Source organism: Phalacrocorax carbo, chromosome 3 (genome assembly GCF_963921805.1).
Source record: "Phalacrocorax carbo chromosome 3, bPhaCar2.1, whole genome shotgun sequence".
In the NCBI taxonomy this organism is placed as follows: Eukaryota; Metazoa; Chordata; class Aves; order Suliformes; family Phalacrocoracidae; genus Phalacrocorax; species Phalacrocorax carbo.
Genome location: NC_087515.1, coordinates 90,892,868 through 90,917,799, shown reverse-complemented (window position 1 = coordinate 90,917,799; position 24,932 = coordinate 90,892,868). Strand labels below are relative to the sequence as shown.

At 38.6% G+C, this 24,932-nt stretch overlaps 1 protein-coding gene across 1 annotated transcript in view; it reads right to left on the bottom strand.

Moving 5' to 3' along the window:
• Positions 1-24,932, bottom strand: part of ME1 (malic enzyme 1) — a 183,742-nt gene that overhangs the window by 53,545 nt on the left and 105,265 nt on the right. The window lies entirely within an intron of this gene.

Here is a 24,932-nt window from a genome sequence, read left to right as displayed (position 1 = left end):
AACCTTAAGCATGGATGAAACCTTGAACTGGAACCCCCTGGACATCACAATGGAGCTATTATTCCACTGTGTAGAAAAGATTCACCTTTATTACATTTATTCCAGGATCCACTTCAATGGAGAATTGCCAGGATCAGAAAAAATCCTGGGACCGCAGGAAGGATCTTTGAGAAGCCATTTGGGACCATGTGCTCCCATGGTACTTGATGGTAAAGAAACTGGTTCTTTAAGTCTCCCCTCTTATTTCCCCAAGACTGGGAGAAAGCAGGTTGCATTCATCCCTCTGCTGAGTCCTATAGGAATTCATGTGTAGGCACAATGTTATTCAATATTTTATAACACTAACAACTTGGGAAAAAATAAAATCATTACTAATAAAGTTTACACGACACAAAGATTGGGGTTGTCATAAATTATGAAATAGGGTGCTGTCTTGTAGGCTGGGCAAAGACAGAAGTATATTTATTTCAATATGGCCAAAAGTAAATTTATTAAGCAAGGATCAAAAGATAAGAACACTGTTCAGGAAAGACGTATTTCCAAGAAAGCTATAGGTAATGGACATGTACCATTGCTCAGCAAATATCACAGCCAAACTGGTTAACATATATAAGGGCTGTACAGATAAAGGCTTATCAAATACAGGTGGAGTAATCTTATCTTTATATTTGGTACAGTAGAACCAGTGCTTTAGTACTCTGACCATTTCTGATGCCGAGAGTTAAAGAATTAAATATCAAAACTGATTTAGTCTAGCCAAATGCCCTATTTTATGCGGAAGGTCAGACTAGTTTACAAAAATGTCTTCTGGCTTTATAAACTAGCAGTTCGCTGAACGCAGCTAGAATGCTTAAATAACATACAAGAAATCTCACATTTGTTTCCAGCCATTCAATTATGTCAACACACTCAGCACTCTATGGGATGGTTGAAAGGACTTAAAAAAGGTAGGTTTTGAACAGCAGTCTGAAGGAAGCAAAAAAAAAAAAAGTTGTGTTGCAGACATAGAGGGGAGGGCTTTCCACATTAAAGGTGAAAAAAGATTCATCTTAAGAAAAAAGTGGAAAAAAGGAAGATGTGGTGGGTAGCGGAGCTGCGTAACTGAAGCAGACAAGAGACGGGTGGAAATAAAGCTGTGTAGAACTGTGAAAGAACAAAAACTATTTTGGTGTGGTAAAGCACTGTGCAGCCAGTGAGGGCATTATCTAAAGAGGAAGTGTGAACAAAGCGCAGGAAAGGAAGAAGAGTTTGGCAGCAGCATTTGGACTGCCTGGAAGGAAACCAGGCATGTATCAAGAAAGCCAGAAATCCAAGACTATAATCCAAGACTATAAATATTTTGAAGTATTTTCTAATAAAAGATAGGCACAGAGAAGAACTATGCCCAGAGAAAGAGATCAGAGTCATCTTGCACATCCTAGCGAGATGGAGAGCCCTGTTACTTCCCTTGCAGAAGCTGGATGGATTCTGTTTGAGTAGCATTGCTAGTGCACTTTGATTTTTCCAGCTCAACACTGTCAAAGCAATAGATGACTCAGCAGAAATTAAACATAGGTAACGCTACCAGTGCACATCATACAGAAGATACCTCAAACCAGAAAACATTATAAAAACACATATTAAGTTAAGTATGTGCTCTCACAAACTCCTTAGTTCCTGGGAATGGTGACCTGCCTTTCCTCAGACAGCATCCTTCCTTCTTTCTGCCCTTCCCTGGGCAGTTATATAAAACAGTGAGAATCTGGATTATAGCTTCCATACCATGCCTTATCGTAAGAGGATCACAGATTCTCTAAAGAAAAACGTACCAGATAATTTTTGGGTCATGCCAGAAGATTATTATTCCATATTAATAAAAAGGTTTTCAAATCAGCCTCATGACTGAAACAGCAGCCCAAGTTAAACATAGATTTAATCTGCAGCAATTGGCACCAGCAAGCTAAAGTAAACAGAAATTAATATAAATTCAGATGGGCTGCACAGAATCTACATAGTGCCTTTAAGAAAAATTCCTCTGTACTCATGATGGTTGGCCTAAAACTTGAGCACTTCTTACTCAAACACAGGGCATTTTGCATCTCCCCTAGCACACAGGGTGTTACAGCCAATCACACCAACATTACAAAACCAGGTTGCAACTCCTTGGTTGCTCTCCAGTTTCACACGATATCGATGACTCTGGTTATTCTGGACCAGGAGAGGGAGGAGTCTGGAGGAGGAGGGAACAACAAACATTCGTAGACCAATGATCATGGAAAATTAGATCAGAAGTATAGCACAAAACTTTAAACAAAACTTTGCACTGATGAAATTCAGTATTACATGTTTAAAAGGCAGGAAAGAAAACAAAACTGAAAGGATACTTTTCCAGAGTACTCAAGTAATTAACTCTTTTGAAAATATTAGCCAAAATTCAAGGGAAACTCACATTTTATTACTACCAACTAAACTCATTTTTCTACAACTTTACTACTATGGTTTATACATGTCACAATGTTCAAAGCTCCACACAAAGAGTAAACCTTCAAAGACTAACAAGACCCCTTTTCATGGCTCTTTGATACTACAAAGGTTGCCACCACCTTTAATATTTAAATGAAGTCAAGACTTCACGTATTAACTTCAAAATCACCCCTAATTGGATTTATACTTGGGAAAAATTGGAGGAATGTTTATAAACTTTGCCATAGAAGTGGAATGCTCAAGCCCAATAAAATGGTATAAGAGTAATGTTTTTTCCAGAAGTCATCTTAAAGAAATAACAGACACTCTTGCTTTCATTGCAGAAACAGGAGCTTTCTGAAATCCCTAGAGAGAAAGGGAAAGTATGAACATTGTATTTTACATTGAAAAACTGGCAACACTTTCGGCTGACCTACACTGGACATATTATTGCAGCCTGTGGCTATGGTTGCGTTTTATCGTCATGAATTTAGCTTTCTTAAAAATTGCCTTTGAAGCAAGTTCAAACTTTTCAGTCCAAACTGTCTCACTGGCAAATTTATATTCACATATTTATTAACAATGACTGGAAAAAAGGTTAATTGGAGACTAAATTAAGGTCCCAGAAGTGTTCTAACTCTATTTTAACATTTTAAACAGGTGGTTAAAAGTTTTAGATGGCTCCTCCTCACAGTCTCTTCAGATATTCAAGATCCTGGGGATTATATCAGTGATCTCAAAAGAGTAATGTATAAAATTATAGCTCTTATAATTGGGGACTAGGTGAGAAAAGGAAGTGGCTGCACACTCCTCAGGACTGTTTATAATCTCCTACTAAGCCTAATGCTCTCTATCCTTTTCACAGCATTATTTAGACCCCCTCAGGGAACTCAGATGTGTACCAAGTGGTCACCTGATTTTTGGTCCAGACTGGAGAAAAAAATTGATGCTTAACATAGTATTTTAGATTATAGAGGCAGCACACCAACAAGATGCATTTTCTTCTCTGATTTTATTTCAGGCTGTTTAGCAACTAATGATACATCTACAGTAGGATCCTTGGATGTGACTGTAGCATATAGACTTTGCAGAATATACACGTGCTTCAAATTAGCTGGCTCAGATGCCAGCTTTGGTGTACTGAGAAAGGAGGATGTACCAAACAGTTAAAAAGAATATTTTTATGTTCTTTCTAAATTCTTTTTCTATCTATATTATTTGCCTTTTTGCATATAACTCCACATTACTTATTCCTTGGATTTCTGAATATTAATCAAACAATAAAAAACTATATAAATTTTAGTGGACTCGGTAAATTGCTTTTTCAGAGATGAGCTGCTGGAATTGCTACTGGACTCAGTCACTGCTGAAGATGCACAGTATTTCTGAAACCAGACTCAGGCCCCACCTTTTTGGAGGGACTGAGGGGAATCATGAAGGAAAGACATTTACACTAATTCCAGATTCTCTTATTTTGGTGTTTGAAGCAAAAATTTTCCTGTTCCATGTAATTACTGGTAAAGTCTATGACCAATCGTTCAAAGTTATTAATACATATGTATTACCATGACTTCAGAGAATTGGATTGTTTTTAACAGGCATGTTCAGGGTATGTTGCTTTAAAAAATACTTCTCAGATACTTCAGTAAGTTCAAGTCCCCTGTTCATGATGCATTGACCAGAGATCCATCTGTCTTTTAAGATTAGTTAATAGTCCTTTTCACTAGCCAACAAGCTGACTTCTGTTCTGTTGTCCTGGTCAGCATTAAAATGTCCACATCCATAGTTAGAATTACCTGGTCAACATACAACAATACCTTTGAGTACTCCAGAGTTATATACAGGACAGGGTAGCACCTACTGAGATAAGTCATATTGGAACAGTTTAAGAATGCTGGTTAATATGACTTACTCTTCTTTACGAATACTCATTCACAAAACTATAGAATTGGATTCTCCAGTCTCCTAAGGCCACCTTGCATCCCATAAACTAGCATCCTAAATCACAGAAGAAATCAAAGAATTCTGCTTGCATAGGTGAACTGTCCCGTCACCTCAAGCCAGAAGTCAGGAACTTAACTTCTGGAGTAAGGAAAATGTATTTAATAGCTTTGGCAGAAAAAAATACATGGGTGTGGGAAAAATATGGCAAAGTATTCTATTCCTGTGCAATGCCTACACCATGTAATCGAGCCCATATAAGGAAAAATCAAAGTCTTGAGAATAAACAAGTTCAGCTTGAGCTTCCTTAGCATGGCAACAATTATTATTATACAGCATAAAGCAGAACACCTGAATTGACTGCGCACTTCCTATGACTGTGAGGTTTGTGAAAGAGATCTGATAACATGTTCACGGTACTAGACTACGTAGTTCAAAAAAAGCAACCAAAGGTTAATTACACTTATTCTATAATAATAATTTTATCTGTTTCTTTCAACTACCTGTCTGAAAGCTATTTTCCCTGCCACTCACCTAATACACATGATCTTTTTAAAGGCTATCAACCCCACTACATGTCGGGATGACAGCCAGCACAGAACACCCACAAAAGCACTGTGTGACCCAACAGCCTAATGAGTGCCTGTAACTGAGTGAACCTGCTCACCTTACTCCATCTTCAGCAGTAATAGTGGATAATTCTCTAAATATTTATTTTTGCAAAAATGTAGGGAAGAAGTAGATGGAAGATGCAACAAGCATCTTCCACTCATGTGGAAGCAAATACACATATGCCAGTGACCTTTTGGGAAGAAATGTTTACATGAGAAGAAGTTTTATGAAGAAATGAGTTAACAGAATTGATAATGCTTCCAACCTGCACAGTATCAGGCAGTTACTTAATCACCTTAAACATTCACTGTGGCATCTGAGATGGGCCCCAAAATCCACTCCTCACTTTCAGGTCGCAGTTCAATGGGTACATGTGATCTGTAACATACTAAATATAATCATGCTATCAAATGCTGTTCCTCTTATGTAAACTGTCACATACTATCAAGGAAGCTTATTGGGATTCCCTTAATGAAAAATTACTTACTGATCATTTTTTTTCTTACACAATATAGCTTAGAGCTTGATATCTATAATTCTCCTTGGTCCCTAAGTCTCCAAATTCCATACCTCTGTGAGCTAAACAGAGCTAAAACTTGGTTTGATTAATATTTGTATTTGCTCATAGGCTTTGGTAGCTAAAAATATAAAGTGTCAGAGTGATTACATCATGAGATTTGCACATACTGGCAAGGTCACCTGTATATTAAAATAAAAAAGTAAATAGCAAACGTCTCTACTCACTGCAAATAAACAAAACTTACAGAAGCACGTATCTTATTCAGTTGTGCTCAAGCAATGCAGAAGGTAATGAAGAGACCATTGTTTATACTTCAAGAAGCTATGAAAGGAGAGACCGACTAAAAAGAATGGCACAAGAGAGAATACGTGTTACACTTTGAAACTGCCTACTTGCTTACAATTGCGTTGTCCCACGTAATAGATTACACGGGAAGCTCATACAGGAGTAAATAGTCGGGAGTACCAGACTGTCCATCTATCCTACTGTTAAAGTACCTTGGATTTTCATCATTTATTTTGTGGGCTATAATAAATAGCAAAAATTATTATTTATGTGATTTATATTTATATTATGAAAAGGATAAATTACAAAATGTACTTTTCAAATGGTTTGGGAAAGCTGCCAGCTGACTCTTGCCTCTTAGCGAAAGGATGACCACTGAACACAGAGACTGCAGTCGGTAGTGGTGGACTGCACTGCTATCAAACATCCTCCTTCAGGATTCTGAGGGAAAATTTCCTCTTACACGGAAACCCAGCCAATTTCTTTTTGTTTTAATTTGTCTCAGGGCTCTGACAGGCAATGATAAACTGAACTCAGCTGAAAATTAGGATCGGATGGTAAACTGAGATTAGTACTGTAAACGTCTCACAATCTGACAACGCTAGCACAAGAAAGTCTCCTGTCATTCTACATCTCTCCCCTGTATGATTTCAGAAGCTAGATCATCTGGACCAAGCCATTAGCTACTGTAATCAGAGGGTTTTTTAATTGAATTTATTTTGTTCCTCATCCAAATGCTCAGAAGACACTGACACTGGGATGGATTTTTGGTCAGGAAACATATCCATTACACTGCTTCCCTCCCCCCACTTCCCTCAAGAAGGCCAGGAAAGATGTACAATAATTGTAGCTGTCTGCAAAGTCTCTCCCCTAGGGATGGGAATAATGAGCTCTTGGAAATGTTTAAAGTCTACTAAATAAGAAAAGCATCTAGAAATGATCTGGTAAAACAGTTTTAATGCCATGAGATTCCACTCAATATCTCCAGTACTATTATTTTTAACTGAAAAACTAGGACTACAGCCAATTTTATACTTCTGGAATTATTATTGTTTTATAAATTTATACATGTATACACACATGTATCTTTTAAAATGTCTGCATTTCCTGGCATTCAATGTAGATGGCTAGTGCTTCAAATCTTGACAAAATTCAGCTAAATAACCAAGTCCCCACCCATCTCCAAATATTTAAAGTATAGATGTGTCCAAAATATTTTCAGTTTCTTTCCCTTTGTTTGAGCTATTACACCCCCACCCCCCCCACCCCCCCCCCCCAAAAAAAAAAAAAGCATTAGGATTTTGCAAATTCATAAATATTATATCATTTCTGGGATAACAACTCAGAAGAATGAGAAGAGATTGGCTCTAGGGATTCCTCCGTGAGTTCCTGGTTGGGACTGTGGATAGTGCTATGCAAATAGTTACAACATTCAACCACAGTGAAGAGAAATCAGCTTACGCACTCAAAGCCAGTGTACAACTGCTAGCAAATACGAGCTACTGCATAGTATAAAGACTAACAATCCCCACACAAAGAAGCCCTACAAATCACAGCTCTGGAAGTCCATTTGTCAACTTCCAGATGTTGTTTCTCACCCTTCAAGCGTCAGCAGAGGCTAGAAGCACCACGAAAGCTAGCATGCACAAGCCCAACATGCCCAGAGTTGAGCTCTTAAGTGTAGCACTCGGCAGCTAAGCTTTTTCAAAGCTTGGCTTGAGTGTCCAGCAAAAATTCTAGAAGACTTCTGAAGTCATATGCAATAGTGCCATGACCCGAGAGCTCCAAAGGAATCTCCTCTCTGTGAGGAAGAGTGACACTGTGGCTTTCATTCTGTCCTACAAAAAACTCCTCATGAGCTCTCAGCTTTCATCTCTAGTCCAAGAAAATCCCTGCTGCCCCTTTTTGTAGTTCAAAGTACATCAATAAACTTCTTAATAGGTCAAACTGTTTTTTAAATGCTGGAATCTCATATTTTTCCTGATATTCCTGCAGTGTTTGCTTGATACAGATCTGAGCATTGATCCAATAAGCGTTGCTGTAGGGGACAGCTTTATCTTTGTGCCAAGAGACACACAACTTATTCTCCCAGAAGTACGCTCTATACTCTAACCAGGACTGTCTAGACCACACCTGATGTCTGAAAAAAACCCACAATTTTTCAAACTGCAACACTGCAAACAAACTATAAAAGCCATGTTTACATTGACACTGAGAACAACCACTCACCATATTGCACCATACAAAGTGAAAAATATGTACTTCTCTCAACAAAGGCAAAGCTCACAGAGAATAGAACAGTTCCAGTTGGAAGGGACACACAATGTCCATCTCAGGGCTGACCAAATGTCAGGGCATATTAACACCATTGCTTAGAAGCCTCTTAAACACCGATAATATACTTCTCTTTGGTCTAAGCAACAGCTAGGAAAGAGAAAGAAGCATGTTAGTGCAAAAATAAGGCTTCACAGAATTTAGTGTTCAGCTGGATCCCCTTAAACACATTAGCTCTGCATGTCATTACTTGACCAGAGCAGACCTAACTGGGAGAGACTTCGCAAGCTGTGAAAAAGGGGGCTGCATCCCAGACATTAAGACCAGATGGTTGTTACACGGAAAACAGGTGAGATCTGTCACTGAAACAGGAACAGCACACATACAAAAAGAGGAAAAAAGGCATGTGGAGCAAAACTGACTTTCTCAAACACATTTACATCCATTTACAGCACAATTCACTGATAATGACCATATGCTTTTGACCATAATTTTATTTTGCAGCGTCATTGTTCAAGTAATATTATATATCAACTATAGAAATGCTCCCCAGGTTTTCACTTTTTATTTTTGTGTAGTAGTAGGGTATGTGACTACAGATATTTTAAAACTAAGTCTGACAGATTTGGAATCATACCAGTAAAATTAATAGTGGTGTAGGAGCAGACCTTGGGACAGTAGGATACGTGGCGAAAGTCCTAAAGTCAGTATTCACCACACAATCTTTTTTTGGATATTTTGCATAGCTTAAATCATAAACAGATGTTTGTGGAAAGAAACTCTGTCTCCTCTTTCTTACATACAATGTATTAATCACTCTAAAATAAGACTATAAAGATAATATCTTGCTGAGTCGTTAGTACTTAGCAAGGTTACTAAATACTTCATTTACATCCCTTTTGGGACAAAGCTTAAGCAAAATTCAAGATGCTTCAGTGATCTATAAAAACAGTTATAAAAACTATTTAAATATTTATACTCTTCAGGTTGACGAAAGGAACCAATGCCCCACCATGCTGGATAGTGGCAGAAGACAGAATCTCTGCCTTCAAGGGCTACAGGACCAAAGAAAAGAAACCATCCTGTGCCCTTCCTGAGACTGAATATACAAGCAAATAAGAGAAAGAATGAACTCAATTTAGTTACATTATGACATTCCGTTCTTATTTTTAGTGGGGACAGTGACAGCAAGGAAGTAGTAAAGAAACTGAAAAGCAGTAGCTGTTGCTTATCACCTGTTTATCCCTTATTAATAGACTAGGAAGGATGGGACCTGTGCTGTGCTATGACAGAGCCAGCCAAGGAACCAAGGTTGTGGGACATACCACAGCCAGCAAGAGCATGACAGAGGCAGCAGAAGTTAGGAGATCATGGAATGAAGTAATTAAATAGCAAAACCAATACTTTTAGAAAACCTCAGATTCACAATCACGAATCAGCAATCCAGAAGGATATGGAGGGAACAGCTGTGACATAGAAGGATTAGAGATAATTATAGGTAAGAACAAAAATGGGTAAGAGCACAGGTAGGGTTAGGATTGAACAAACATCTCCAGAGAGGAGCAGGCAGTAAAGGAAGAACCAGAGCTGGAACTTATGAAAGTCCATCAGGAAAAAAAGGCAATAGGATGAGATACCACTGGCAGAAGGCAGCTTTAAGAGGTAAGCAAAAACAGAAATATAAACAGACAAAAAATGTGGAATAAGTGAGTCAATGAAAAGTTGCAGACTGTTATTACATGCAGGCAAGTATTTCAGAACCCTTAGGTCTGATTCCCACACCAACTTAAAGCTCAGGCACTGCTCAGACTACAAAGCCACACAATATTTTGCGCTAACCAGCTGCAGCAGATAGTCTGCTGCAGACAGCATGAGGGTTCATTTTCTCATGTACTGGTGAGGTAGGATGCTGTCATGTTAAGCAAAGAACGTCCAAGCCACATCACACCAGACAAGGTTATGGTCTTTAATAGCTTCTGTCCCCCCGGGGAAGGAAAAATTCAAGCAGACCACAAATAATTATTCCATGACTTTCAAAACCTAACTAAGGTCTATACCATATTAGGGGAAAAGAAATGCAGTTGGTCATTCTGCCTTCATTTGCTAGATCAGGAATGTTTAAATCCACGAAATCTGGCATTTACTTTTTTGTTTTCCCCTGTCCTCTATTCTTAATCCCCAGCATTGCTGTGATAGAAGTTGCAGTCACTTAGTTGTGGCGTAGTTTCTTCACTCACAGTGGTCCCTACAGTCAGCATTCTCAGCTATCATTTAATAGCACAAAAAGTATAACCCACCAGTGGTCCTCTCACACAGCACATGGAAGAGCAAAGCATACAAAAAAGAAACATCAAATTTTGCCCCGCAGAGGAACATCTCCTCTAGCCCTACCACATCCTCCACAGTCGTGCCTGTGTTAAGAGTCTCAGAGTGACACCTCTGAGCTGCACTACACTGGACTTAGTTACCTAACAGCTAAATGAGAAAAAAAAAAACAACCAAACATTAAGCTTATTATAAATGAAGAAACACAGGTTCCTGTCAATGTGATATTTAAAATCTTCAACCACAGGCACAATCTGAAGCCAAGCATCAGGTGCTTAAAGGAAGAGTGTCCCTAGCACAGGTCGTAGTTTACAACTGCTATAAACTGAGCGACATTTCACATTGATAAAAAGCAATCTAAGCCAAGTCTATTTTTCTATCAACACCACTGCTCAAAACTTCAAAATTATACGTAGCACTGTCTCGCATTATAACTGACAAGTGGGTAGCGTGCTAGCACTTGTCTTCTGCCTCCTGCTTCTCCCAAAAGTCAGTCCCTATTATTTTCGTAACACTGTACTACAAAAAATTGCCTAAAATTATGAGCATTTTCTTTTTTAATTAACATAATTACAGTAAAATAGGAATTGCTTTCCATTCCAGCCATTGTTCTCCAAAGGAGATATTTACTAATGTTTGTACGTACACTGGCAACTCAGCCTCTTTGGGCCCATGTTAAAAACGCCTACACATCCATATTTGACTTCTAAAATTGGACACCTGAGTGGAATTTGATACCCTCTCTAAAAAAATATTTCTTCCTTAGGGAATAAGCACAAGGTAGCCTTGGCCATTTCCATTAGAAAGATTCAACAGCTCCAAAGTCAGTTACGTAACCCCAGAGAAGACAGGCAGTAGAAAACACCTAAAGCCTGTGCAGTTTAATTATTCTTCATTTTTCATTTTTATTTTCTATGTTATAGAACCAGGCATTTGTTTAAAAGTCTCTTCAAATTTTGATTATGTATTTATCACCTTTCTTCATTTATATCAGTGCAGTTATAGAACTGAAACCCCATTAAAACACCTATATGCAAACTGTAGTTTCCATGACACAAATACCAAGGCACAGCACATTACTTAAAACCCCCAGCCCTGTGAGCGGTATCAGTAAGTTTATCAGCCAAAAAAAAGTAACTTAGGCGGGTTTTCCCTTTTTTGTTTTTTTCAATCACAGCAGGATTTCTAACAAAGGAAGAAGGCAAGATGACGAAAATCAGATAACATTCAAAAACAGTTATATAGTACAGTGTGGCAGTACTTACTGAACCTGAAACTAGTTTAGTGGTTGCCTTTGGAGTACAGACTATGTTCTTTGTCAAGTATCTGTTTTGTCCGTGTTCTGTGAAGTGGTTATTTGACATTGCCTCTGCTCCTTAAGCTAAACCTGCTGCCAACAAGCCTCAACTGAGAAAACACTATAGCCCCAGCAACCTTTTCAACTGCTGAAGTGCATATTAACTCCTTGTTCTCAACCATCTGACCTCCTGCTCCCAGAGTAGAAAAACCTGTTTTAGCACCTAATTCTAAACCAAACATATGTTGTGCAGATACTTGAGTCCTAGGAAACGCAGCCATTTCCTTGTCTTCTACTCTCAAGTTTTCTCTATAACATGCTTTTACAGCAATAGCTGCAATTACAAACTCCGCTATTCTGCTATTTTGTAATACAACAAAAGCCCAGCGAAGCTGAAGGATGGCTACAATACGTCCTATGGAGGAAGAGGTTTTCCACCAATGCTGAATATTTGCAGGAGGCACCTTGAGTTCAATGAGGGCGTATGGGGATTGACTCCAAGGAAAGTATGGCAGGATTTAAAAAAAAAAACAACCAACAACTCACTGTAACAGGAATATTATTGAATATAATTTCAGGACAAAGTATGGCAATTTTTTTCCTCTGTGTGTGTGGAAGTCTCTTGGAAGGCTCATAAAAGTTAAAATAGCATTTTCTGGAGACCTGGGCAAACTCAAATGATTCTAAACAAACCTCTTTTATTATGCTGTAATGTTGCTATTCTTCGTGCAAAAAAATCTAGTGTGCCTCCATAGCATTTAATATATTTTTTAAAACAAAACAAGTAAGAAACACTACAGCATATTTTGATATTGATCATATCTATCTTTTAAAATTTCCCAATTTAATGTTTGTGTTTAATATTAAGGAAAAAAAATATAATATTTAGCCGTACAAGAACCCTGTGACACTATTAAAAATGAAAATCGTATTCACACTAAACAAACTTGGCCCCAAGTCTAAATCAAAGGCCTTAAGAACACACTGTTCACTGCAGCCCTGTGTTTGACTTTTATTAACAATCCAATCTAGATTTCTTAATTTGTTTGTCAGCACCTCTGCTGAAAAAGCAAGTCTTATTTAAAAAAAAAACATGTATTACACACTCCCAGTGAATTAACAACAAAGCCACGGAGCCTTCCTTTTTCTCACCTCGGCCTCAGTTTTCCTTCCTGTGCCAAAGACCAGCATCAAAGCATACCTGCCGAGAGAGAGCTCAAAGGAGAAGGCACCTGGGACAAAAAGCAAAGTGGTGCCAGTTCTTATGTCCACAGACTGACCGCACAGGGGCTGCCTGCTCGGATGGTGGTGTCTGCTAATGCAGTCAAACAGCACAGCTGCAAGTAACTTGATTAATTGAGGTAGAAAGCTTGTTGAAAATGCACAGCGGATGCTATACGCTGTGATTCCCTTTTGTTTTGGATTTTTGGCAAACAAGTCACTCAAACGTCTTTAAGGTAGGGGCCTGCAGTATTTGAAGATGGTGCTGCGACCAGGTGAGGATACTTTGCAACTGGATCTGGCATCAAGATCATACCCAGTACTGCTCATGTACACTGTTTCAAAAACAGCCACCGCGCAACAACCAGCATACACTGGCATTTTAGCTAAGAGCAACAGATGAGCAGCTGGTTCCCATTCTGATTTGGAAAATATACCAAACCAGCTGCACCCAGTTCTCTTATCCTGAAAATACTGTTCTTTTAAAAATATTTTCCATATATAATTTACAGCTTCTGCGTTTTTCTGGCAAAGAAAAGAAAACAAACCTTAGCACTGTATTGTCTGGCTTAAGCTGAAAAATCACTCTTTTAATATGAATTTAGAATCATTAACAGAATTAATAAAGCACTTCTTTATAACTGTTATGACATTCTTAAATCAGCTGGTATAAATGTGAAGGATCAACGATTTAACTAGCTTTTTTGCCAGTATAAATTCAGTAGAATCACTGCAGTCCCACAGCTGAAGAAATGTAGTATTCCAGAAGTCAAACACATGCTCAGATCATAATAAATTTTTCAGAAGAAACAATCAATCAAAGCCTTTCTAATAACAATTCGATACTGTAAAAAGATCTCTCTCTAAATGTCTGGACCATTATGCCTGGCCACAGAAATGGACTCCATAGGTTTTCATATTACTCTGGGGCTGACAAATGCAAAATCTCTAACAAGGCAGGCTTTCTATTCCGCATCTACTGAAAGAAGCAAAAAAAAAATTAAAAAATTAAAAAATTTAAAACTCCATTAATTTTAATGGTGCGGGACCAAAGGATATATAAGCAAGTGGATTTAAATATTATTGCTAAATTTGAAGATTGTCATAGTTCGTTAAAGCCTGTGCGATAAGAGATTACTGTGAGAATTGTAGTATTTCAGTGACTTGCACCACATGCGTTTTCTACCCTTAAGTATGGAACCACAAGCCCAGATGACATCTAGGCAAAAAATAAGCTGGTTAAACATTTTCAAAGCTTGTACAGAACCTAAAATTAATACAGTATAAGTTTAATTATATGTGGCAGCTCATGGCTAATGAAAAGAGCAGTATTTTTTCCTCCATTTTTTATCAATATGCAGATTTGAAGACTCTTCTGATATTAATAACTATCACTACAACATTTCAGTTTATCTAACAGACACAAATAAGCTTTCTCCTATTCATATGTTTTATAAAAGGAAAAATAACTCCCATGCATGTTTTCTAGATCAGAGCTCTATCCCAAGCAAGAGCAATGATTCCAAATATCTATTCCATTAAGTTAAAGAACTTAAAGGGGAAAAAAATAGAAAGAAGGAAATTACTTTTAGCAGTAGGAATTAAACACAAAGCAATTATAATAAAATGTATTTCACAGTATCATTTAACTAAATATTTGCAGAAATAATACCTTCTATGATTCTATGATTCTAGAAAGAAGGCTTAATTTTTGCTAGCAGTATTTAACTCCATTTTTATTAAAATCTGCATAGATCATTTTCAGCAAACCCTGCCAGCAATCTCTTTCCAGTAGCCATTTAGGCTTGCTACAGACCAGCAAGTAGATGGACAATTAACTTTGATGGTAAAATCCACCAAATTCTGAAATAAAGTTAGCCAGTTAAGTGATACTTCTCTCGCTGTTTCCAAAGTATAATGTTTGAAACAGGTAACTTTCTGGTTTTGTACTAAGCTAAACCCCATTTTTCAGAAGGAGAAATATCAAAGTAACACTGTGCTGGAGATAAAACAGTAAAGAATTTCCTTCTGCAAGAGCCAATGCAGGGAGAGCAGTAGGAATTCTTCCCCATAGTTCTTAGCAAGATCTAAAAGAGTAAGGGATTAGGAGAAAAAGACCTTTGAATCACTGAAAGCCCACTTTTTCAAAATTTGTTCCTTTTTTCTCTCATATACATCCCCAGCTACATAAAGATGACCTACCAGGTAACTATTATCTGCTTCCAGGGACACAATTAGCATCCTTTGGAATTCCAGAAATCCAGTGATTCAAATAAATTCACTTATAAAATTGCAAAGAACTTTTATAATTAAACAAACACATTAGCTAAACAGATTACATGATATATTCAGACGTTGTTAGAACTGGCACCACCGTGGGCGTCAATGAAGTGTCAGTTAACCGCACTTACACATGGTAGGGGGTCTGAAGTGTCGTATTGCATTTTTCAGCCATTTCCAGGCTAATATTTTTTACAGTGGTGTATAAACACTAGTGATTGCTAACGCAGAAATAGATGTGTATCTGGAATTTCCAAAAACCGTCAAAAATCCTTCTGATACCAAACACTGTCTCCTTACGTCTAGATTAAATAAAAAGACAATGAATCAGTAAAATAAATCTGTTGTATGATCTTGCAACTAAAACCAGCAGTCTTTAGCTCCCTTCAATTACGCAAACTCTCAGTATGCCTTATTGGCATGAAACTGGTATAGAGAGAGTGCAGGATTAGGAGAGAGGCAGTTGTGAGCATTCAAAACAAGTCAAGTGCAAAACCTGCATGCAATCTCTAATTTTACCAAAACTATATCCATATGAGAAGTTGGTCAAGGATAGCTGTGTAGGTGGAAGGCTACCCCAAAGAATACTTATGGTTCTCCTCTATTTACTACAGTCTTCCTGTGCAGCTCTAGGAAGGTCACTCAGAGCCCCCGTTTGAAAGCCTTCAAGCACCGAGAGATACAGATAGACATTGAGGCTTGATAGAGATGCTCAAACACAGGAACCCAGTGCCATCCGAGACACTCCAGGGTAGCTACAGCATCTGCACAGAGCTGGCAGATATCATTGAGAACGTGTGAGACAACTAAGGTACCTGGACCAGCAGCTGGAGGCTGGATAGGGTAGGACACTGGACCCCTACGTGTAGGCCACTGTGTCCTGTCCAAGGTGTTGTGCCCAAGAAGACATCTAAATCCAATTTTGTCGTAAAATGCTCCAGTTCCCATGTGTGAAAGGGGAAAGATTTTACTCTGCAACAGCTTTAAGGACAATAAAGAGGCTAGACTGATGGAGAATGTAGTGACAGACACTGGATATGTTTATTATACTGAAAAGACAAAGTCTGTAAATAGGATGTTCTTAGCATAGAAGATACTTCATTTAAGGTACTCTACTTTTTTTTTTTAATGGATCATACTTACTGATACTGATAATGTATACAACTCCAGAATTCAGCTCTGACATGCTTTCTGATCCTAGTCCCAAATCACTGGCAGACAGCTCATATCACAAGATTTGCACAGCTGAAAGACTAATACGGCCATAATCTCAGAATAAGGTTAAATACTTCAGTTTTACAAGTCAGCATCTAAATCCATAGTGAAATCCACCAAAAGAGAAGTATCCTGATTTTCAAAAGTGCCATATGTCCACACTTCAGTAGGCTACATTGCTATGTAAGGACATATCACAGAATCACAGGTTGGAAGGGACCTCAGGGATCATCTAGTCCAACCTTTCTAGGAATGCAGATTCTAGGATGGACAGGAAAGACACTGAGTTTCCATTGCAATTTTCTGGGAAGATGGTACAAAAACTTGCTTGTGAGCCCTTGATCCTAGCAAGTGCTCTGTCCTACAACAGTCTCAAGCAGCATGGATAATTAAATTCAAGGAATACTGTAGTTTGTCTGATCTGGGAGTGCAGTTTATTGTCTAATGTCACTATCAATTTTTAATATAGTGATGACGCTGCTTACCAAAAACCTTTTGATACTCAGGTATGAAAAGATCTAAAATAATTTACTTCAGTTCTAGGATATCCACGCCCATGGCAATGTATCAATTCTCTCATGTCAGATTTTGTTAAAAAAGGGGTACAACTACAGTGAAAAACAGTATAAAAATACAGTTATAAGGAAATTTGCAAGTATCTGACATATCGAACAGTGAGCCATGATGGGTAAGGTCACAAATACCACTTAGACTGAAATAAGTATTTTATATGAGCGTATATGCACTATACATTAGGATATGTCACCACAGACAAGTGATACACAAACACCACAGTAGCATCTGAAATTTAAAAGCATACCATATGAAAAACATGAGATGTCGGTACTATCATCTGTTTTCGTGAGCCTTGGGACAGAAACGGGTGAGGAAAAGGCCTATGCTGGGCTGGGGTTGCCCATGTCTTTGGGACAGAATAAATTCCCCTCAATGTCGCCTCTGCTGCAGACACTACCATGGGATGAAGTTCCTCAGGGGCATGTCTTTGACATCCAAGGACATTGCCCCCTGAGCCAAATCAGTATAGCTGGGACACAAGATGTTAGTGAAAAAAGGTCCTTGCCTCCAGTTACAGCTCCCTAACCCATGTCAAAAGGTTTAAAAAATAGCAGATAACATTGATATCAAAACATTTACAGTGTTACAATATTTTTCCCCACCTTTTTGTATCATCTGAACCTTTTAGGGTCACTGATGTTGTCCATCATTAATGTCAATAGCAGGTCATGATTATATCTATTTCATCAGCAGAGATGCAGATTTACTCAGTAAATCAGCAAAGGAACTGAGAAGGTATCACTGACTCTCTTTTGGGAAAAACTAAGCAAGGCAGTCTTTCTAGCAGAGCCTGTTACTTTTCCAGGTGCAAGTGATAAGGGATCATTTTAAAATAACTAAGACCAATGTATATGTCTATTCTCTGTGTAAATTCTAAACAAAAAAATAGAAAGTAGGTAACAGCCCAGATTATATAAAAAATGTATTTTCAAAATTATGCCTGCTGATTTACAGTTTTCTAGCATTTCTGTTCAGAATCAGGGCCAAATGAACAGAGACTCTGAAGATGCAATTCCTTAAAGCATTTAATCTGCCAGTCACCTCTAATAACTTCCCTCTACCACACTCATGCACTTGTTCCAAATTCTCTATCAGGTGTATGAATTATTATATTTTTAGCTTAGTTCAGTCAAATAATTTAACAGAGTGATGCGTTAATAACTGAAAAGTTCTGTTTTATTGCTAAATCAGCCAGTGGCAAAACATCCAAATGATGAATAGGTTATGTCAGTGATATTTACTAATGGCTTATTATTTGTAGGCAACCAGCAATGTTTATAAACCATAGCAGACATAAACCAAGGGAAATACTCTTATGATACATTACACAACTGCATTGCTCCAGACAACTGACATTTAGTTGGTGGTGGTTTTAAGGTCCCACCAAACTCATGGGGAAGCTCTTAAACATTCTGGATCTGGCCAAGTCGTGCGCCCTCCTGAGCAGTCAATCAGTCGTTCTTAACTAAAATGCAGTGGCCCCACCAGTCCCTGGGTCTGCAGCAATGACCCCACTATATATATTCTGTGACAGTAACAAGCAGTTTTAACTTTCAAAGTTGTACTCAAGTGGGAGATCAGGAAATTCAGACTACCAACTGTTTGATCTATGTCATCTACCAAGGGTGGTCAACAAACCATACGTTAAAAACTTCTTGTAACTGGCACAATATGCCGCAAAGGGTGCTGGGAAAGGAGAGACCCAAGTCTTTCCTAGGTGGGAGGTAACAGTGGCCCTCTCATGCAGGGCAGGACTGGTCTGGGCAGGGTAGGACATCTAGGCCAGTCCAAGAGGACACCACTGACTCTCGCCTCAGCCATATCTGCTGCCTCCTGCCCTCCTGCAGCAGGGCTTTACTTTACCAGCAAATCTCAGGCGACCAAAGTCCTGCTGCTGTTGGCATCCTGCAGCCCCAGCCTGCGAGCCGCAGCAGAGACACCTATGGGCACGGGCTGATCTGCTGTCGCAGGTCAGGAATATCAGGTAGGAGCAGGTGCAGTTCAGGTGGGATACTCTCAGTAAAGTACAGTAGTGGTGCTGTCTGGTAGAGGTGAAGGACCAGGGAGAGATGAAGCACTGAGGTACCCAATCCCATTAGCCAGACTGACAGTGAATGAAAGCTTTCCTGAGAGTTGAAATCTAGGTAGACATAATTCTTCACTTGTAATGGGAGAGAGACATAGCTGGGATAAGAGGGGCAGATATTTTATTACATTCTGATGTGAACTGCAGCCAAAAATTTGTACTAGAGTTTCCAAAGGAAAAAAGTAAATTAAGAAACTGCTGCTTCTGATGGCCTGGAAAACGACTGTACTTCTGCAACAACAATATAAACCTTGTTAAAATATTACACTTGCACAAATTATTCAAATAAATCAACATTCACTACATTTACAAGATAGTTGCACCAGCTAACTTCTGTTGAGAATCCTGCCCACCATTTGCTGGAGCTATAAAAGAGGAAGGAAAGTAACTGAGATTACCCAGGCCTTTTCCATTTGAAAAATCCCTTCTTAAAATAGTTTGGAGAAGAAAAGCCTGAGAACAGCGTGTTCTTCCCTTGTTGGGTTTTGAATGACTGCAGGAAGTCTGGGACATAGCTGAGCATTATTAGAATATGGATACTTCTGATTCTGGAGCTCAGAATTGGTTTTGGTACAAGAGACATGTTAAAAATACTGAAAGTATTCTCCCACTCTCTCTATCTTGTCCCACAAAAACAAAACAATAGCCTTCCCCCTCATTACTGTGTTTGAGAATCTCATTACTTTTTGTTTTCTTTAAGGGATGAATGAGGTTTTAGTTCTTCAAGGCTCCTCTGTTGTGCTGATCTTTGCTAAGAATTTTTCTAAGGTCTCGTATTACAAACAATAATAGGACTCTTCTTACAAATAAACTTGATGCGATTAGGGTCTGGCCATCCTGCTATGATTCTGCTTCACTGACAGATTTACTTTTTCTTATGCCGCTTACTGTGTCTGAAAAATTTGTGAAGCATATATTTGTAACACTTCCAGCAATCAGATATAATTTAACCACCAAATGAACCAGCAGTAAAGAGAAGAGGGGTACAAGTCACTAAGTAACAAAAAGAAATATTGCTTACTTATGTTCTTCTTTCTGTGATGCATTGTTTATAAGGATATTAATACCAGGAATGAATTAATTAATCTGCTTCCCCTTACCTAATGGAATATACAGAAGTAGATGCCTTCTACCCAGCCTTCTTTCCTCCATCTCAGAGTCCCCTGGATTTGGCAACTGAAGGAACAGCAAACGTGCACACGCATCCCATCTCAAAAAACATACTACTACAGCTAAGTTACTTCTCTTTTTCCCCTACATAGCAGGCGAGGACAATTCCAAGCAGGGTACCCCACTAAGCACCACAGCCTGGGGAAGGGTTCAGGGTTCCTTAACAAACTTCCTAGAGGTGGCATCATCTATTGAGAATTTAAATATTGCAAGTGATAATAGTTACAAGTCATAATGGCTAATCACTAAATTTAAAGATTTTGCTCAGGCAAACCATCACAGCTGCTTGAACTAGGGTAAAAAATAAACCCTGATTATCAAACTGTTTGAGTTTTCCTCTTCCACAACACTCTCCACTATCCAAAGTAATAACCCCTGTTTTAAAACCACAACAATTTAGAGTGTGAGGGCTTTTTTTAATAGGAAGACAACCTAAGGATCCTCCTGAACAGTCTTCTCCTTTCAGTATAAAAGCAAAGTCCACCTGGGAGTCTAGGTGGGCAAGGAAGCCTGAGCAGTTTCAGGAAGAACACAGACCCATTGCTGACTGGAAAGGAACCTCAGATGTAACCACAGGAAGGAACTGAGAGTAGGTTCAAAGACCAATTGTAACTGTAGTCAGGGCAGTGTATGGGCTTCTGCCCAAGGACCCGCCTTCCTCCCATTCTGCTGTCTGCAGTGATCTACGAAGGTACTATTCACTGAATGGCAGAAGAAGCAGGTAGTCATAGACTTGAAAAATCTCCTCAAAGTACCTAAGTCCCACTGAGGGACAAAATCTCTAAACAGAAATATCTTCACCAAGCCTGCCATAGGAGGGAGTTGTTGCAGCAGTATTTCTTCCTGTGCACTTTCTAACAGCCACTTTAACTTGAACAGCAGGGGAACATATAAGCACGATATAAGTCTTGGTCTTGCATTACTACAGTGCAAAAGAGGGCAGAGGCGCTGATGTTCTGGTACTCACAATCTGTGCTTGAACATACTGTCAGAACCATTGTGTGGTCCAACCACTTCCTTGATGATGCACAGATGTAAACACCTTCCATGTTGACTTCTTGATAGTATATTCTCTTGCCAAAAGTAAGGGGTGTTTGAATTAAGTAAGTTATTAACGAATTGAATTATATTCTAATGCAATGTAGTAAATGAAAACATCTCTTAAAATATTTGTGTATGTTTATTTTGTGGATATAGTACTTTTACAGTTGTTCTCAAAGTTAGATAAACCATACTTACCATAAAACACTGTTCTGAAGTAACTCATGATGTGAAATGAAACCCTGCTACCATCTGTGAATAATGTAATCAGGCAAATGAGGAATAATGACTACATCATGGTAATTTAGGAGAGAACATCCTGAATTACAACTGTCGGCAGCTTGGTTATAGCTCACAAACTTGAGAAAAGCACAACACATAGGAGCGGGGAAGGATTTAATTAAAATATGATTACTGAAGAGAACATAAATGACACACGATACTACTCTTCAAGGGTCCACCACTGTTATTTGCATCTTGAAGTGAAACTGAAAACTCACCATCACACATGCCCAGAGAGATAATTTCAGTGATATAGGGTTGCTTTCAGGCTTCACAAATCCATGGGGTTTAGCTTATAACAGAATTCCACCCAACTTTTTGGGGTTGCAGTAGGTGGTCAAGGAAATAACTTACAGGAATTACACCACATCCTTTCCATTTTCTGAAAGTTTCCTATCTGTTCACAGACCAGAGGTGAAACTCAGTATTGTCCCTCCCCAGGGTACAGTGCCTTCCATTGGGGATGGTCTGCTGCAGAAAGCAGGTTGGTAGGATGCTGTTCTTCCCTATTCTGGCATTTTTTGAAGGAGTTCAGGGTGGAGTTATCTCTACCAGACTTGTGAAAATGAAGTGTCCTTCAAAATAAGGAAAAATTTCCAGACCCTTTAAATCTACTTTTTGCATCAGAGAAGGAAATTCAAATCCCTGTTATTAAAAGGTGCCTTTTTCCTCTCCCTTCATTTCTTGTTCCATCTCCATTCTACATATTTTCCCCTCAAGCATTTCCATAATCCCTTCACTGTTGTACATGAATACCTCTTGGCCATTGATATATTTCTCTTTGCATCATTGCAGGAAAGTAGGGAAAAAATAGGAACTGGAATAAAAAGATAAGAGTTATTTCCTCTGCTTACACAGGAAGCCTTGGTTGACCGATACCAGCTACCAGAGTCTTGTTTAGCAATCCCTCCTCTCAGAGTTTCCTCTGTAAACATAGATATTTAAGAACAGCTTGTCATTTGGAAAAATTTACTTCTCTGCATAAAATGTTTTATGACCCATTTCTCCATAGGGCAGAAACTTAACAAATGTTTCTGAATTCCAGTTTGATTTATGTTCTTCAGTGATGAAGATAACTGTCCACTTTTTCTCATGTTATAAAACAGTCTTTCCATTTAGAAGGAATATCCCCGTTCCCCTAAGTTGCCACACCAACACAAAAGCAAGAAACACCTGGTAATGTCCACAGAAATTATAGCACCTGCCCTCAGAGAGGGCAGCTGCTGGCACTGGTAATAAACAAACAGATAAATGTGTACATATGTAAATAAATAAAAGCTTTTCACTGGATTTATGTCAACAGAAATCCAGATACTTCCCATATGCTTCTGCCTTCCCACATCTGGGAAAAATCACATTATACTAGTTCCATTCTGCCATGACAGCACACTGGATACTGTACCAAAAACTGTATTAATGGATGGTTTAAGTTGTGGGGTTTTGTTTTTTTAAATCCTGACTCTTTTGTAAATAATCTTGTTTCATAAGAAGAACTTTCTGGGGGTGAATAGCAGTGGAGGCTAAGGAGAGGAAAGCGCTGTAGTTGATGAAACTATACCTTCATATGACACGTTTTTTATAAAGCATTTTCTTTATCACACATCATGACATTGACTGTATAAAGGTGACGTTTCAACATGAAACACTATAAATGATGCTGCATCAGCTTATAAAAATCTAGATTTACAAAATTTATCATCCAAGATGTTGTGCATGTCTAGGTACATTCCCTGGAAGCCCATGAAAAGCCTGTACAAAGTGCACTGCCCTGTACAGATGCCTCCTCCTGCTTGTCCCAGAAAGTGCTGCTAAAACCTGACCCTCGCTTCTTTTAGCCCTTGGCTTCCCTGGAGAATTATGAGGGTGAAAAGGATCAAAAATAGGTATCTAACATAGTTTTCCAACTTAAAAATATTTCTCATCACCTTAAAAGCCCGTCTTTAAATTTGGCTTATTAAAAATACATGACAGCCTTGTGCTTTACAATGTTCATGGTTGTGTATGTCTTGGAGATGAGTACTCCATGGTACTGAAAACACGACAACAGATTTCCCACGAACTTCTCCCATTCTCAGAACTGATTAGGCAATGCTAAGAAACTAAGAAAGTCTAAGGACTAAGAAAGTTTAAGTCTAAGGACTTAAACTAAGAAAGTCTCTTCTGGAGTACTGTGGCAATAACTAACAACAAATATGACTACTCTAAAATGAAACAGACGAAACATGTATCTAAGATTTACAAACCAAATACTCTCTCTATGAAACAGCCAGCAGAAGGGTATGAAAAGTAAAAAGGCGAAAAACATAAGAGAAACTTTCACAAGGAAAAGATAGCTAGCATTTAACCAAGGTATACGATTACCTAGTTCACCACAATGGCTGGCAAGGGAAAGTAATTACACAATAACACAAATAATGACCTGCGTCTTTAACAGTCAGACGCACCACACCAGAATCAGCTGCAAGTGCTGAGTCTGCCAGCGGCACGCTGAACACAAATTTGAATTTAAGAACATATGAAATTATTGAGCAAATGGACTTGATTTTGACCTAACTATATCACTTTTCCCTTCACCTTAGCAAATGAGTATCATAATCAATATAGACGTCACACTACAGCCAAAACAATTCACAAGTAAACCACAAAAAGTTTGAATTATAATTTGTAAGTGCTCCACTTTAAACATAAAATAAATGACATTATTGTAGACCATGACAGATTTAGGTGAGAACGAAGTGATCTTTCAGAAGGTCAACCAAACACAAATTCTCCAAATTGCTCAAAATTATAGAGTTTTAAAGATGTTTAAGTAAAAAGAGCATGTCAACCAGACCTAAACATCATTGAGATAATCTTCTGCTTGACTCTGATGATTTCCTTCAGTATGAACAACTGTGGTTCATTTTAAAGAAAGGGTAAGTTAGGGAATGCATGAAGTAGGAGATTCTCAAAACGTGGTCCATAGAGCAATTTCTAATGCTCCAAACCTTCTATTAGGAAGATGAAAACGCATCAATTTTATCTGAAAGGGAATGCTCAGAAGAGGAGCAAACACATCACAGGGTAGAGCCAAACCAGCAACTTCCATATCAAGAACATGAACAAGGGAATGTCAGCCAACCGGGGGTGACGGGGAAGAGTATAGTAACACATGAAGGAATACATGCTTCAGGCATGGAAATTAATACTACCTGCTTACCCAAGTTACTTTTGCACAGGAACCAGGCCAGGAAGAACAGAGGCTGCACACGCCCAGGTAGGGTCCCAACATGGAGTCAAAATGCAGATGGGGCACAAGCCAAGACTGAGGAGCTGGGAAGTACTACCAGGTCCCACAGCTCAGCCCCAGCTTTGGGATGCAGATG